Here is a 15253-nt window from a genome sequence, read left to right on the forward strand (position 1 = left end):
GAGCTTTTCTTTCCTTTGCTTTCCCAGCTCATATGTTCTGGTCTGGCCTCTATGACACTGGCTTTGCTCTAGCATTACCAGAACAGGAGGTGAATTCAGTCAGTGACTTGCTAAAGCTTGCTTAAAAGTCTACTTCTTAAGGACTATACAAACGGAGGCCCCTGTGGAATGCACCCGCTAACCTCCCCATTGCCACTGCCACGCCACCTCCTCCCTGGGGGTTGCACTCCCTCCCTCCAGCTGGAGTCACATCAGAAGAATGCAAGGGAAGAAAGAAATCCCCCATGTGTCATGACATTTCCTCATGGAAATAAGAAACAAGTGAAGTGGGAGGAGCAGAAAAAGGAGGAGGAGGTGGGGGATGATGTGGTCATAGCAAGAGTACTGAGCACTGAGTCTGATTTGCTGTCTTTTTTGGGGACAAATAACCTGTTACTTTATGCCTTGGTTTCTTTATAAATTGGGAAAATAATCCTGACTCATACACAAAGAATTTGGGGAACTGTTTGATATCTTAAAAATTCTTTGAGAATCATAAGCAGCCTAAAAGAAATGTCACTTTACAACAAATTGACCATAACTGAATCAAATTTTTCATAAGATATAAGGATTCCCAACTAAGATCCTTTAAACAATTTCTCTCCATTTACGTAAAGAAAACTTAAATTTGTATTTCTTCTACAAGGTCAGAGTATATCTTCAACATGAAATTATCTTGCTGATTCAAACAGTTCTGTTTCTTAAATTAGGGTGGTGTTTATGGTCTCCTTCCCCAATGTCATCCATTCTCCATATTCTCAGAGAATGGTTATTATGTCATAAGAGAAACCAAAAACTAAAAACCAAACTCCTTACATTTCTATTGAACTTGTTTGTCCCTTGATATTTACAAAGCACTTTCCTCATAATGAGCTACTTTGTTGTTGTTCAATCATTTTTCAGTCATGTCTGACTCTTCATGACCTCATTTGGGGTTTTCTTGGCATCGATACTGGAATGGTTTGCCATTTCCTTCTCTAGTTCATTTTACATATGTGGAACTCGGGCAAACAGGGTTAATTAAGTATCATATATTAAGTGTCTGCCCAGATTTGAATTCAAGATGATGAGTCTTCCTCATTCCAGGTCTTCTATTTACTTTACCACCTCCCTGCCCAAATAATTTTGTACATTTTTTTTTATAAAGACGATTTAGTCATCAGGCGGGACTCTCCAGGACAGGAAAGCTGCTGCCCCCTGCAGACCCCAGTCTCAAGGCTACATATGGGACCTCTAAAGCTGGCCTGGTCAGTTGGTTCTTCCCTTGTACAAGGGCTGTTCAGGCCCAGATGTCCCTTAGTAAGGCAAGAAGTCTTAGACTGTGATACAAGAGATTGTCCATCACATGTGCACATGAAAACCAATGAAAATGTACAGCAGTCAAAAGTGGAACCTGGTTGCATTCACCTGGGGTTAGACAGGGCCCAAGATGGGAAGATTCCACCTGCTGAGGTTGGGGGCCAGGGGAACAAAAGTTGACATTTGGAAAGCATTTCCCTAGATCAAGGGCAACAGGGCCTCTCCCATCTTCCATCTGGGTGGAGAATTCTGTTGTTTTTTTTTTTGGCAGGACAGTGAGGTTAAATGGCTTGCCCAAGGTCACACAGCTAGGCAATTATTAAGTTTCTGAGGTTGAACTTGAACTCGGGTCCTCCTGACTCCAGGGTCAGTGCTCTATCCAGTGCCCCACCTAGCTGCACCTTTGGGTTGAGAATTCTCAGAGAGACAACCTGGGGCAGCTAGGACACAGCTGGAATAGGGTCAGAGGTTGACCACCCAGGTCAAGTAAACTTGAATTGGTTGGTCTGGGAAACCAGCCCAGGCCCCTCACTCCAACTTCTCATTCATACCAACTGAAGGGTCAAGAGGGGGAAACTGCAGGCCCGTTGGCACCCCAGTGGTCTGAAGCATTGTGCCATTCCAGGAGGATGTCATGGGCGGGGGGCTTACATTTCCATTTGCATACTGTAGGGCTGGAGGCACTTGGCAGCCAGGGAAGTCCAAGCCTGTCTTAGATCTGTAGCTGGTGAGGAGGGGGCCAACACTGGTCAGCCTCAGTTGTACTGCAGCAAGGAGAAGAAGGGCACGGGGGCCAGCTTTTCTCTGCCCTTCAGGGATGTCAGCTCCACCACGATCAGACCCTCCAACACTTGCAGCCTTCAGACTCTGCACCAGCTTGCAGGCTGCACCCATGGTACCGCCGGTGGCCAGCAGGTCATCCACGATTACCACCTTCTGGCCGGGCTGGATGGCATCTTCCTGGATCTCCAATTCTGCCTGGCCATATTCCAGATAATAACTGGCAGATATCGTGGGCCCTGAAAGCTTCCCTCACTTTCGAATGAGTACAAACCCTATTCCAAGTTTCTGGACCAGGGAGGGACCAAACAGAAAACCCGGAGCATCCAAACCTGCAATGTAATCAATCTTCGTCTTGTGCTTTTCTTTGAGGTGAGCGGCCAGAAGTTCAATGGAGGCCCCGAAGGTCTCCGGGTCCGTCAGCAAAGGGTTGAGGTCGCGGAACAGGACGCCAGCCTGGGGAAAGTCCTGGAAGCTGTGGGCCTGCCGGACCACGAGCTGCAGCCGCGCCTCCGCCATGCCTGCCAGAGCGGGCACCGCCTAATTTTGTACATTTTTGAAAATAATTTACTTATTTACAATTGCTTTCTTGCTATAGAATGTAAGTTTCTTGAGGTCAGGGACTGCTTCATGTTTGTCTTTATATCATTATAGTGTTTGGCACAAGAGGGTATTTAAAATGCATGTTGATTGATAGAGGTATATAACATATGTATTATTTCCACTTTACAGATAAAGAAACCGAGAGGAAATAAATGACCATTCACAATCATATAACTAGTAATGTCAGAAGCAGTATTTAAACACAAATCAAGCACATGAATATGCACTCATCGTGTATTACAATTCTTTGTATCTGTCTTCTCATGCAGTTAGAGTATAAGCCTTATGAAGGCAGAAATTCTATGTTTGATACAAATTTCTCCTCCTGGCATCAAGCACATTGCTTTGTAGAAATTAAGGGCTTAAAATATGGGTTGAATTGAATTGTATCATAGGACTATTTCTTCAATACTTGGAATACTCTGAATGAGATGTATAAGGTCATAGTGAAATTTAACAGAGGTACCAGTTATGACTTTATTGATGTCCCCCAATTTTCCAGCTTCTTTTCAGCCTTTGAACCATTTTAGAAATTAAGAATAATTTGACTGAGTCAGGAGTAGAACATGGAACAGAATCAAGGTGTCCTTTTTCTCTGAGCCCCTTTTCTGGCCTTAGATTTTTCTTCCTAAAATTGATTTTCGGTTGCATATTACTAAAAATAATAGGAATTTCTGAGAAGAATTAATTTGATTGCTTCATTGCAGATTTCTAGGAAAATACCAGTTTTATAGCTATTTTTTCCTTTCCTTTCTTTTTTTTTAAAGTAACTTGCTTCCTCCTGTCCCTTAAACTTTTTAAAACAGTAATTTTTTTTTCAATTACAAATAAAGACAATTTTTAGGATTCATTTTTTATAAGAATTTGAGTTTCAAAATTTTCTCCCTCACACCCTCCTCTTCCTCCTCCCTAAATCTCACACTTCTTAATAGAAAAAGGTCTCAATTCATTTTCTTGCTATATTTCATGCTGAGCTCTAGGCATCATCTCAAGGACCAAAAAAGTTCATTATAAGCATCATAGGGAGAACTGGGGAAAAAGTTCCTTTTTTTCCTCTTTCAACTTTCCTATTCACATTTTCAATTATATTCTTCACACCAAATTTGCGAAGGGGCCAAAAAATAAAAAAAAATCAATGAAGTGATAATTACTTATTTTACAATATAATTTTTACTTTACTATAAATTTTCTATATTTGAAACTCTTTGGTAAATTGCTGTTTTGGTAAATATTTAACATTTTTTAAAAAGTACTCATGACACTTTAGAGTTTAATCTGCATTATTAACATTTTCTCCCACAACTCTTTTAAGTCTTGACAATTAACTAAAAAATAAGTCCTGATTTCTAACATTTGCACATTTTTGAAGTGTAAATGCTCATACTTGAAATTTAGCAATTCACATTGCCAGCACACTTCTGATATGAGGTCTGATTCCATTTATAAAAATCTTGGTTTATATACAATTTTTCTGGGAACACATTTCTTATGCAAAAGTGTGACTTTATGGTTGAATCATTTCTGTCAAGTCTGACTCTTTGTGATTCCATTTGTGGGTAGTTTTTTTTGTGGAGGGGGCAAAGGGATTAAGTGAATTGTGCAAGGTCACACAAGTAGCATTAAGTGTCTGAGGTCACATTTGAACTTAGGTCCTCTTGACTCCAGGGTGAGTGTTCTATCTACTGTACCACCTAGCTGCCTTGATTTTGAGTTTTCTTGACCAAGATACTGGAGCAGTTTGCCATTTCCTTCTCTAGCTCATTTTACAGATGGAGAACTTCAACAAACAGTTAAGTGACTTGCCCAGGATCACCCAGCTAGTAAATATCTGATGCTAGATTTGAACTCAGAAAGATGAGTCTTTCTGATTCCAAGACCAATCCTTCTTCCCCTGCACTACTACACAGTTGTTCAAAGGGGGGTGTTTTAAGTTAATGTTTAGTCAGTGCTCTGAGAATATTATCTTTGCTGTGATATCAAGCATTAAAAATAAGACTTTTCCATTCTACAAAAAATCTGGATGCTTGGTAGTATGTTTTGCTACTTTTGCCTTACAAAAATTAGCAGTATTCCACAAAATGATTTTGGGCTAATGTGAAACTTGAAGATTTATTCTTGTCACCAGATACCAGATACATGAATGTCTCTGGATTCAGAAGTTAATTTATGCTTCCAAGGCCCTGCCTCTTTAGGAGTTACTCAATTCTGGAAATTTAGGAAGTTTTCTACATACCCAGCCACACCCACACCTTTTCCACCTTCAGAAGCAACTGAAACATCCTTAGAGCAGTATATGTAAACAAAATTGCAAAGCATCCAAATAGCCAGACAGGTCAGATCAGATGAATGAACTAATATTTAATGATGTCTTAATATTTGGCAGGCAACATGGTACAAAGAGTGAAAAGGATATGGTATTTAAAGTCAGAGGACCTCAGTTCAAATAGCTCTTTTACTACATATTTCCAATATCACTTACCTTCTTTTGGTCTAAGTTTTCTCATCTGTAGAATGAGAAATTTGGCTAAACGGCATAGACCCTGAGTCTGGAGTCAGGAAGACTTGAGTTCAAATTTAGCTTCAGGCACTTACAAGCTGAGTGACTGGGCAAGTCACTTCACCTTTGTCTGTCAATTATAGCACTTATCTACCCAGGGATGTTGTGAGGTTCAAATAAGATAGTAGGTACTTAACTTAGGTTTGTTTTCTTCTTTCTAACTCTAATCTATGAGCCTCTTTGGGCCTCAGTTTCCCCAAATGTAAAATGAGGGGGCTATAAGCCTCCTCCTAGTTAAAAATCTACAATCCTATGGTCTTTACATTTAAGACTACATCAGATTATTGAAGAAAGTGAAATAGAGCATAGGTAAGAAAAAATTTTTAAGAGTAACATTACTGTTCATTTGCTTCAACTGTGTCCAACTCTTCGTAACTCCATTGGGGGTTTTGTTGGCAAAAATATTGGAGTCATTTGTTATTTTCTTCTTCAGCTCATTTCATGGATGAGAAAACTGAAGCAAACAGGGTTAAGTGACCTACCCAGGATTACATAGCTAAATCAATGTCTGAGGCCAGATTTGAATTCAAGTAAAGGTCATTCCCCAATTGATAAATGGTCAAAGGATAGGAATACACTGTTTTCAAATGAAGAAATTAAAGTTATATATAAGCATATGAAAAAATGCTCCAAATCACTAGTGATTAGAGAAATGCAAATTAAAACAGCAATGAGGTATCATCTCACACCTATTAGATTAGCCCAGATGAGAAAAAGGGAAGATGATCAAGAGGTTGTGGGAAGATTGGGACATTGATGCATTGCTGGTGGAGTTGTGAATGGATTCACCTCTCTGGAGAGCAATATGGAACTATGTCCAAAGCAATAAAACTGTTCATACCCTTTGACCCAGCAATTCCAATTCCAGGACTATATCCAGAAGAAATTGTAAAAAATGGAAAAAGTCCTACATGTTCCAAAATATTCATAGTAGCTCTTTTTTGTAGTGGCAAAGAATTGGAAATTGAGGGGATGCCCATCATTTGGGGAATGGCTAAACAAGTTATGGTACATGGATACTATGTAATATTATTGTTCTATAAGAAGCAATAAATGGTCGGACTCTAGAGAATCATGGAATGGCTTATGGGATCTGATGTTGAGCAAAGGGAGTAGAAGAAAGAGAACAATGTATACATCAACAACAACATGATGTATTTGACAGATTATGGACCATGTTATGTATATGACATTATTATGACATATTATGTATATGACAGATTATGGACCATGTTATGCCCAACCAGAGGAAGAAAAACAAAACAAAACAAAACACCCCTACTGAATCTGATGAACACTTTATAAAATTATCTCTTATGTATCTCTTTCCCTTAATCCTAATTCTTTATGCCAAAAATTACTAATTTGTAAATATGTTTAATAAAATGGATATGTAAAATGCTAAACTGACTGTTCCCAAATGAGGGGAGGGGGTGGGAAGGGATGGTTCAGGGAAACTTTGTAACTTGGAAATATGCATGTACAAATAGATGAAAATAAATTTTTCAAAAAAAAGAATTCATGTAGAGGAATCTTCCTGACTCCAGGCCTTGTACTCTATCCATTTATCTTTCACCTGCCCCAAGAGGTAACATGGTGGGTGGAAAGAGCATTGAACTTGGAGTCAGAAGACCTTGGCTCAGGTCCTGGATCTTTACTATTTGTGTAACCATAAGTTCCCATCAATAACATAGAGCATAATATTTACTCTACTTTCTTCACAAGGGTAGTTCGGCGGAAAGCACCCTGAAAACAGTAAATCATTATAGAAAGGTAGGTTGCCATTATTAATTTGGATAGACATTTCCCTTGACCTTTCAATAATACTTCCTTAAGACTCAGGCTTGCTATAAGTATGTTTTCAATGGAGTCTGAATCTGTAATGGCTGGGAAAGAAAAATAAGCTTCAAAAATCCTCAATCTACTTGTGAAATTATTTCAGCACTGTTGCAACAATCTTTTTTCAGGTTCTAGAAAATTGTAAAGAAGCAGTAAATAATCTAGCCATGAACTTTTCAAAAATACTAAATTCAAAATCCATTAAATGCATCATCATTGAGTACACAGGAACAGGTTGTTAAAAGGATTAGCTTCCTTAAGGAATGAAATGTGAATTAAATGCAAAACTAAAAACAAAGACAAAAATGAAAAACACATAGCAGTTAGGATCCTCTGAATTTTAGTGTAAATTTAATTTAATTTTAATTTAGTGTAAATTTAATTTAATTTTCTTAATAACTTTTTTTTAGCTGCCTGTACTTTCTAGGAATCCTCACAGATCTTTTTTCCCTCTTGTGCTTTATAGGGCAATGTGGTTTCATTCCTGGAAAGAGTCTTGGATTTGTCAACCTTAAAGCAATATGTAAACGTGATTATTATTAATGATTTGTATTTGCTTACACAACTGACCTGCTTTTCAGTTTCTCAGGCTCAAAAATGAGATTGTTAGAAATAGTCAGCTGATTTTCTTCACTCCCCCAGATAACATCTGTGTATATCTTTTGACTCCATAGGATTGGAATTACTGATGGGCTACTCCAGGTCTGAGTAAGCCCTGAGGAATGGAGCCTTTCACCTCTTGCCTCATCTTCTCTTTGTGTTCTAATATTCAGACCTTTTACAAGCCCCAGAGGCTTAAGCTTAGTCATAGGATTGTGGCTATGGAGCTGGTCTTTATGACTTTTTGAGCTTGAGACTGGTATTCCCAGTCTTAATTTCTAGAGGCATTCTCCAAACGCAGCACTCCATATCTATCTATCTCTTTGACTTTCCACAGTCTGCACTGTAAATCTGGATTACAGTTGTGCTTTACCCCCACATTTTAAAATCCCTGACCTCCTTCGGGACTCAGTTTGTATGTCATCTCCTTCATGAAGCCTGCTTGCATCTACCACCCCACCCCTCATTCCATGGGAATTCCCAACTCAACCAGCTGTAATGGCATAGTCTTTCCTAGACAAAAAAATAAAAAAATCCTTTATCCTTTGTCCCCGAATTTTCTTTCTAGATTAATTGAACATTACTCCTATACTTTGTTGTATTGTCTTCTTTCTGTTCCTCACATATGAAACTCTATTGACTGTCTCAGGGCCTTTGTACAGGTCATCCATTATGCACCTCTTAGAATTCTTTTTTTCTCCCCTTTTCTTTCCCTTTGGAAGGAAGGGAAGAAGAAAACAAGCAAATGTATGTGCCAGGCTTTTTTTTTTTTTTTTGGTTTGTTTTTAATAGGCATAGTGATAAGTGCTTCACAAATACTATGTCATTTCATCCTTAAAACAACCCTGGGATGAAGATGTTATAATTATCCCTATGTTGTAGTTGAAGATATTGAAGCAGACAGAATTTAAATGACTTGCCCAGAGTGCCTATGGCTAGGTGAAGCTATGTTTGAACTCAGAATCCAGGAGTAACTCTATTCACTTCACCACCTGGTTGTGTTCTCTACATGAGTAGTCCTCCCTCACAAAATACTTTGTATATATTTGTATTTATATTTGTACTCCTTGTATTTTCTATGTACTTCTAGTCTCCTGAATTAGAATTTAAATTCACTGAAGGAAATGTTTCATTTTTTGTACTTGAATCTCAAGTGTTTACTTAGTAGATGCTTAATAAAGACATATTGATTGAATGTTATTTAATAAATATTTTGTATTCACTTTTTGAGATATGTGTTATTTCCACCAATCATGACTTCCCTTCCCCACCCCAATAGAATCTAAGTTCCTTAAGAGTTAGACTGTTGGGGCGGCTAGGTGGAGCAGTGGATAAAGCACCAGCCCTGGAGTCAGGAGTACCTGGGTTCAAATCTGGTCTCAGACACTTAATAATTACCTAGCTGTGTGGCCTTGGGCAAGTCACTTAACTCCATTTGCCTTGCAAAAACCTTAAAAAAAAAGAAGAGTTGGACTGTTTTCTTTCTCTCTTAGTACCCTCAATACCTCATACAGCATCTGGCACTTAGCACTTATAAAGGACTGCTGGATGAATCAACAAGTCAAATTCAGCCTGCTACCTACAATATCCTGCCCCCACATTCTTTCTGTAGCAAGGGATTGGACTAATGCCAGAATTCATTCAAAAGAGGCAGTGTTCTAAAGTGGGGGGGGGGGGGGGGGAAGAAACACCAGACAGGGTTAGACAAGAGAAATCCTGGATTCTAGAACTGTTGTAGTCACTTACTGGCTTAAGGACCTTAAGAAGACCATTTCTCCTTGGACCTCAGTTTTATTATCTATAAAATGCGAGGGATAGATTATTGTTGAGTTGTTTCAGACTCTCTGTGATACTATTTGGGTATTTTGCAGCAAAGATACTACACTGGCTTTCAGTTTCCTTCTCCAACTCATTTTATAGATGAGAAAATGGAGGCAGAGTTAGGTGACTTGCCTAGGGTCAAACATCTAATAAAAGTCTGAGGCAAGATTTGAATTCAGGAAAATGACTTTTCCTAACTCCAGGTCAGGCAGTTTATCCACTTCACCAACTAATGAACAGACATAACTTATATGATCTCTAAAGTCCCTTCCAATGAAAACTCTCAATGCAAGTGGTATAGACAGCAACTATAATTTGACCATTAAAAGTTCTCTTGGGTTTCTGCCTTTCTCACTGCACATGAATTCCTTCCCATCAACCAATTCCCTATTGTTGGAATTAGTAGGATGCAATCTTGTAACTGTTCCTGACTGTACCCCACTGAGATATGGGTTAAAAATGGAAAAGATCTATGAAGTCATTGAGGCTACCTGCTTCCAGTCTTCAGAGAAGGTCCTCCAAATCCAAATTCATCGAAAGGGACAAAGGGAAAGAGTGATCACTTTCTTATAACTATTTATTACCCTGTGGTTTGGCCTTCCCCCTACTCATTGAACTCTAAGATCTTTGTAACCCAGTCTTCCCTTCCCTAACCTTTCTATTCTTCTTACACCTAACTCTTACTCTTCCCCTCCCACACACATACCTCCTGTATAATTCTTCTGTTCAGTAACACAGGCTTCTTTGTTCAGTGACCTAGACACTCCATCTTTCAGCTCTGAGTAATTTCTCTAGTTGTCCTCCATATCTGGAATGTTCTCCCTGCTCATCTCTGCTTATTGACTTCCTTCAAATTCCAATTTAAATTTCACTTCCTACATAAAGGAAATCATTTTCAAATCCTCTTTTGTTTGTTTGTTTTTTTAGGTTTTTTTTCAAGGCAAACAGGGTTAAGTGGCTTGCCCAAGGCCACACAGCTAGCTAATTATTAAGTGTCTGAGACCGGATTTGAACCCAGTTACTCCTGACTCCAAGGGTGGTGCTTTATTCACTGCCCCACTTGGCCGCCCCTCAAATCCTCTTAATTCTAGTGCTATGCTTTTGTTAATTATTTCCTATTTATTCTGGGTCATTTGATTGTACAATTTTTTTTTTTTGCTTGTTCTCTCACCATAAGATTGGGAGCTTCTTAAGGTCAGTGTGCTCAACCTCAGCACTCAATACAATGTCTAGGACTCAGTTTTGTTTCTCCTTCATTGTTTTTTTTAGGTTTTTTCCCAGGCAGACGGGGTTAAGTGGCTTGCCCAAGGCCACACAGCTAGGTAATTATTAAGTGTCTGAGACCGGATTTGAACCCAGGTACTCCTGACTCCAGGGCCTGTGCTTTATCCACTACACCACCTAGCCGCCCCTTGTCCTTCATTTTCAAAGAAGACCATGACATTAGGGAGATGAGGCCATGACACACATGTGTGAATTGGATTTGAGTGAGGAGGTGCTGTGCAAAGTCACCAACCTGAACCCAGTGGCCTGATGTGAATTAGGACCACTGGAGATGGCCCTGGATGAGAGGTAATCAAGGTTAAAGTGACTTGTCCAAGGTCCCACAGCTAGCAAATATCAAATGTCTGAACTCAGGTCCTTCTGTCTCCAGGGCTGTTTGCTCTAACCACTTTGACACCTAGCTGTCCTAGGTTCTCAATAAATACTAATGTACTGATCTGTCACCACCAGAATTTCTTTTATAGTGGAAGCCAAGAGAAAAATTCCTGGATTTTTTTTTAAGTCCCTTTCATTCCAACAAACATATAAGTGTCTCTTTGTGTAGGGTACTGTTCATGTGTGCTGTGGTTACCAGAATAATGATGACAGATTTCCTGCCCTTAAGGAATTTGCCTGTTGGAGGGAAGGGAAAGAGGGAGATAGAGAATGGGTGAAAGAGGTGGGGGAGAGAAAGGAAAATGATTCTTTTTATTTATGTGCCTATAAAGAGGGAAAGAGAGAGAAGGGTCGAGGGACAGAGAGAAAGAGAAAGGAAGAGAGAAAGAGGTTGAAAGAGAGAGAAAGAGAAAAGACAGAGAAAAGAAAGGAATAGGGCAGGGAAAAGGAGAGAAAATATGGTAAGCATATAATGAGTTAGGGAGTAATGGGAACAATGGTAATATTCAAAATGATTGAAGTAAATTTAAAGAAAGAGAGAATTCTTTTTGTTAAGGGAATCTAAGAAGGGTACATAAAGAAGCTGGCACATCAGTTGAACTCCTAAAGAAAAATAATGATTCTGAAAGGCAGCTATTATTATTAAGTTTCAAAGAAGACTGAAAAGATGAAATGAGAGAATTAACAGAACATTGAGGAGAGCTTAGTCTTGAAAGTAAGAGAAGGGGTGGCTAGGTGGTACAGGATAAAGCACTGGCCCTGGAGTCAGGAATACCTGAGTTCAAATTTGGCCTCAGACACTTAATAATTGCCTAGCTGTGTGACCTTGGGGAAGTCACTTAACCCCATTGCCTTGCAAAAAAAAAAGGAAGAAGAGGGTGGTCAAAGAATTTAACAATTAAGAAGTTATTGACAACCTTTGAAAGATGCCTTCATAGTAAAATGGTGGGCTCTGTAGCCAGGTTGAAAGATGCCTTCATAGTAAAATGGTGGGCTCTGTAGCCAGGTTGCAAGGAGATGATAATTGAAGACATTATAGATTTTTTTTTTTAAAAAAGAGCTTAACAGCAAAAGGGAATAATCACAACATAAAGTTGAATAAAATAAAACAAGCACAATTTTGCTCATATTTCAGACGCTGTTGATTCCTACTTAGTTAAAACAAGAATATGGAATTTTAAAAATTTGTGTTTAATCCATATTTGTTACATCTTAAGAGATTAGTGAAATAAATCAAAACAATGTTAAGGGGTGGCTAAGTGCTACAGTGGATAGAACACTGGCCCTGGAGTCAGGAGTACCTGAGTTCAAATGCAGCCTCAGACAGTTAATAATTGCCTAGCTGTGTGACCTTGGGCAAGCCAATTCACCCCATTGCCTTGCAAAAATCTAAAAATAAAAACAACAACAAAAAAACAAAACCCCCCCAAAAAACCCCAATGTTTAAAAAAAGAGGTAAGAGGAACATAGACTGATAGCTTAGGGGAATGACAGTGTCATGAATTTATTTTTAAGAACAGCGGTTGTTTATGGTAGCAAAGAATTAGAAATCAAGTGAATGTCCATCAGTTGGGGAATGGCTGAACAAGTAATGGCATATGTATGTTATAGAACATTATTCTTTTATTAGAAACCAAGAGGGATGGGATTTCAGAGAAGCCTGGAAAGGTTTGCATGAACTGATGTTGGATGAGATGAGCAGAACCAGAAGAACTTTGTACACCCTAACAGCAACATTGGGGTGATGATCAATCTTAATGGACTTACTCATTCCATCAATGTAGTAATCAGGGACAATTTTAGAGTACCTCCCATGGAGAATACCATCTGTATCCAGAGAAAGAACTGTGGAGTTTAAACAAAGACCAGTCTATTACCAAAAAAGTGTCTTATGTGCTACATAATTTTGCCATCTTTAATATTTTATTTTCTCCTCAAGAATATGATTTCTCTCTCAACACATTCAATTTCTATCCATGTATAGCATGAAAACAATGTAAAGATTATCAGACTGCTTTCTGTGTGTGGGGGGGAAGGAAGGTAGGGGGAAAAATCATAAAATTCAAAACCCTACAAAAAGTGATAGGTAGAAACTACTATTATATATACTTGGAAAATAAATAAAATATTTTTAAAAAAAAAACAGGGGAGACCTGAACATGTTTTTTGGGAGGGGGGAAAACTCAATCAATTTCCTTGAAAAAAAACAGTCGAAAGGGGGCAGCTAGGTGGCTCGGTGGATAGAGTACCAACCCTGGAGTCAGGCGTACCTGAGGTCAAATGTGACCTCAGACACTTAATAATTAGCTAGGTGTGACCTTGGCCAAGCCACTTAACCCCATTGCCTTGCAAAAAAACCTAAAAAAAACCAGTCAAAAGCATTGCCTTTCATCCCTCTCCACTTACTCTCTTCTAAACCCTCTCTGCAAGCTGGTTTCTGACATAATCACTCAACTTAAAAGACCTCTTAATTGTCAAATGTAATGGTCTTTTCTCAGTTCTCATGTTTTTCCACTTCTTTGTTGCTTTTATCACCTTGAACTTCTGCTCTTGAATACTTTCCTAGTTGAGGGACTCTACTTTTTCTAGTTTCTTCTCCTACTTTTGTGGTCTATTTAGTTAGATTATTATGTAACCCATATTCCTTCATCCCAAGGCTGCATCCTGAATCTTCACTTTTTTTTCTCTACATTTTTTTCATTTGGTGATATCATCAAACTCCAATGGGTTTAATGATCATTTTTATGCAGCCAACTCCCAGAGTTATATATTTAATCCAAGTCCCTCTCTTGAGCTCCAGTTGAGTATCTCTAACTGCCAAATGGACATTTTGAACAACATGTCTCATAAATATCCCCAACTCAACATGTTTCAAATGGATTTTTCCTCTCAAAGCCACCATTCTGCTCAACTTTCCTTTACTAGACACCACTATCTTTCCAGTTACACAAATTCAAATTTACCCTCAAATATTAAATTACTTACAAAACTTGTTCATTCTAACTCCAAATCATCTTTTGAATGCATGTTCCTTTCTCTCTCTCTCTCTCTCGTATATATATATATATATATATATATATATATATATATATATACAACCTAAATCTTAATTTCATGCTGTTGTAAATCTCTTTCCTAGATTATTACAATAGTTTGTAAATTAATCTTCTTGCCTCAAATCTCTTCCTTTGCCAAAACCTCCTCTATATAGCCATGAAAGTGACTTTCCCAAAGCTTAGATTTGATCATGTTATCTGTCCTCCCATCCAATAAATTCTTCTGGTTAGGACTTCTAGGATCCAATATAAAATCCTTTATTTGTCATTTAAACCTTTTAACAACTTGGGCTCTTCTTACTTTCCTAGGTTTATTACATTTTATTCCATTCCATACATGTTATTGGACTAGCTATTTTAGTCTCTTACTGTTTTCCACATATAAAACTCAATTTCCTGTCTCCGTTGGCAGTTCTACATGCCTCCACTTCTCTCCTTCCTCATTTCTGCTTCATGGAATCCCTGAATTCTTTCAAGATTTAGCTCAAGCGCCACCTTTTAAATGAAGCTTCATTGCCTTTCCCATAGCTACCATTTATCAGTTTTGTATATGTTTTGAATATATCTACATATTTGCATGTTATCTTCCCTTACTAGATTGGGAGTAGTTTGGTAGGGACTACTTCACTTTTTATGTATCCCCAGAACTTAGTATATAATTGTTTCTTAATAAATCCTTGCTGATTGACTTATTAGCATAGGAGACAGAGAAACTAAAGAAAAAAATGAAAGTGTGAAAGAAATAGGCATTTTTCAAACACTATATCCTAAGCATGGAACTAAGCACTAGGGATCCAACTATAAGCAAAAAGAAGATAGTTTTGACTTCAAGGAGCTTTCATTCTAACAAAAATGTTAATATAATTTTTAATATAATGAAAGTTGTTACTAGCAATTGTGACATGGACTACCTAAACTTTTTAGTCATTATGACAATATCAAAATTCCAATAGTGTACTTACATTCCTATTCTGAAGATATATACTCTTGATTAGGGTGA

The 15253-nt window shown here is 38.2% G+C and overlaps 1 pseudogene; it reads right to left on the minus strand.

The window, feature by feature from the left end:
* Positions 1 to 2093: 2093 nt before the first annotated feature.
* Positions 2094 to 2637, minus strand: LOC141518512 (adenine phosphoribosyltransferase-like; annotated as a pseudogene).
* Between the last annotated feature and the right edge of the window lie 12616 nt (positions 2638 to 15253).

The sequence above is a fragment of the Macrotis lagotis genome, chromosome 1 (assembly GCF_037893015.1).
Source record: "Macrotis lagotis isolate mMagLag1 chromosome 1, bilby.v1.9.chrom.fasta, whole genome shotgun sequence".
NCBI lineage: Eukaryota > Metazoa > Chordata > Mammalia > Peramelemorphia > Peramelidae > Macrotis > Macrotis lagotis.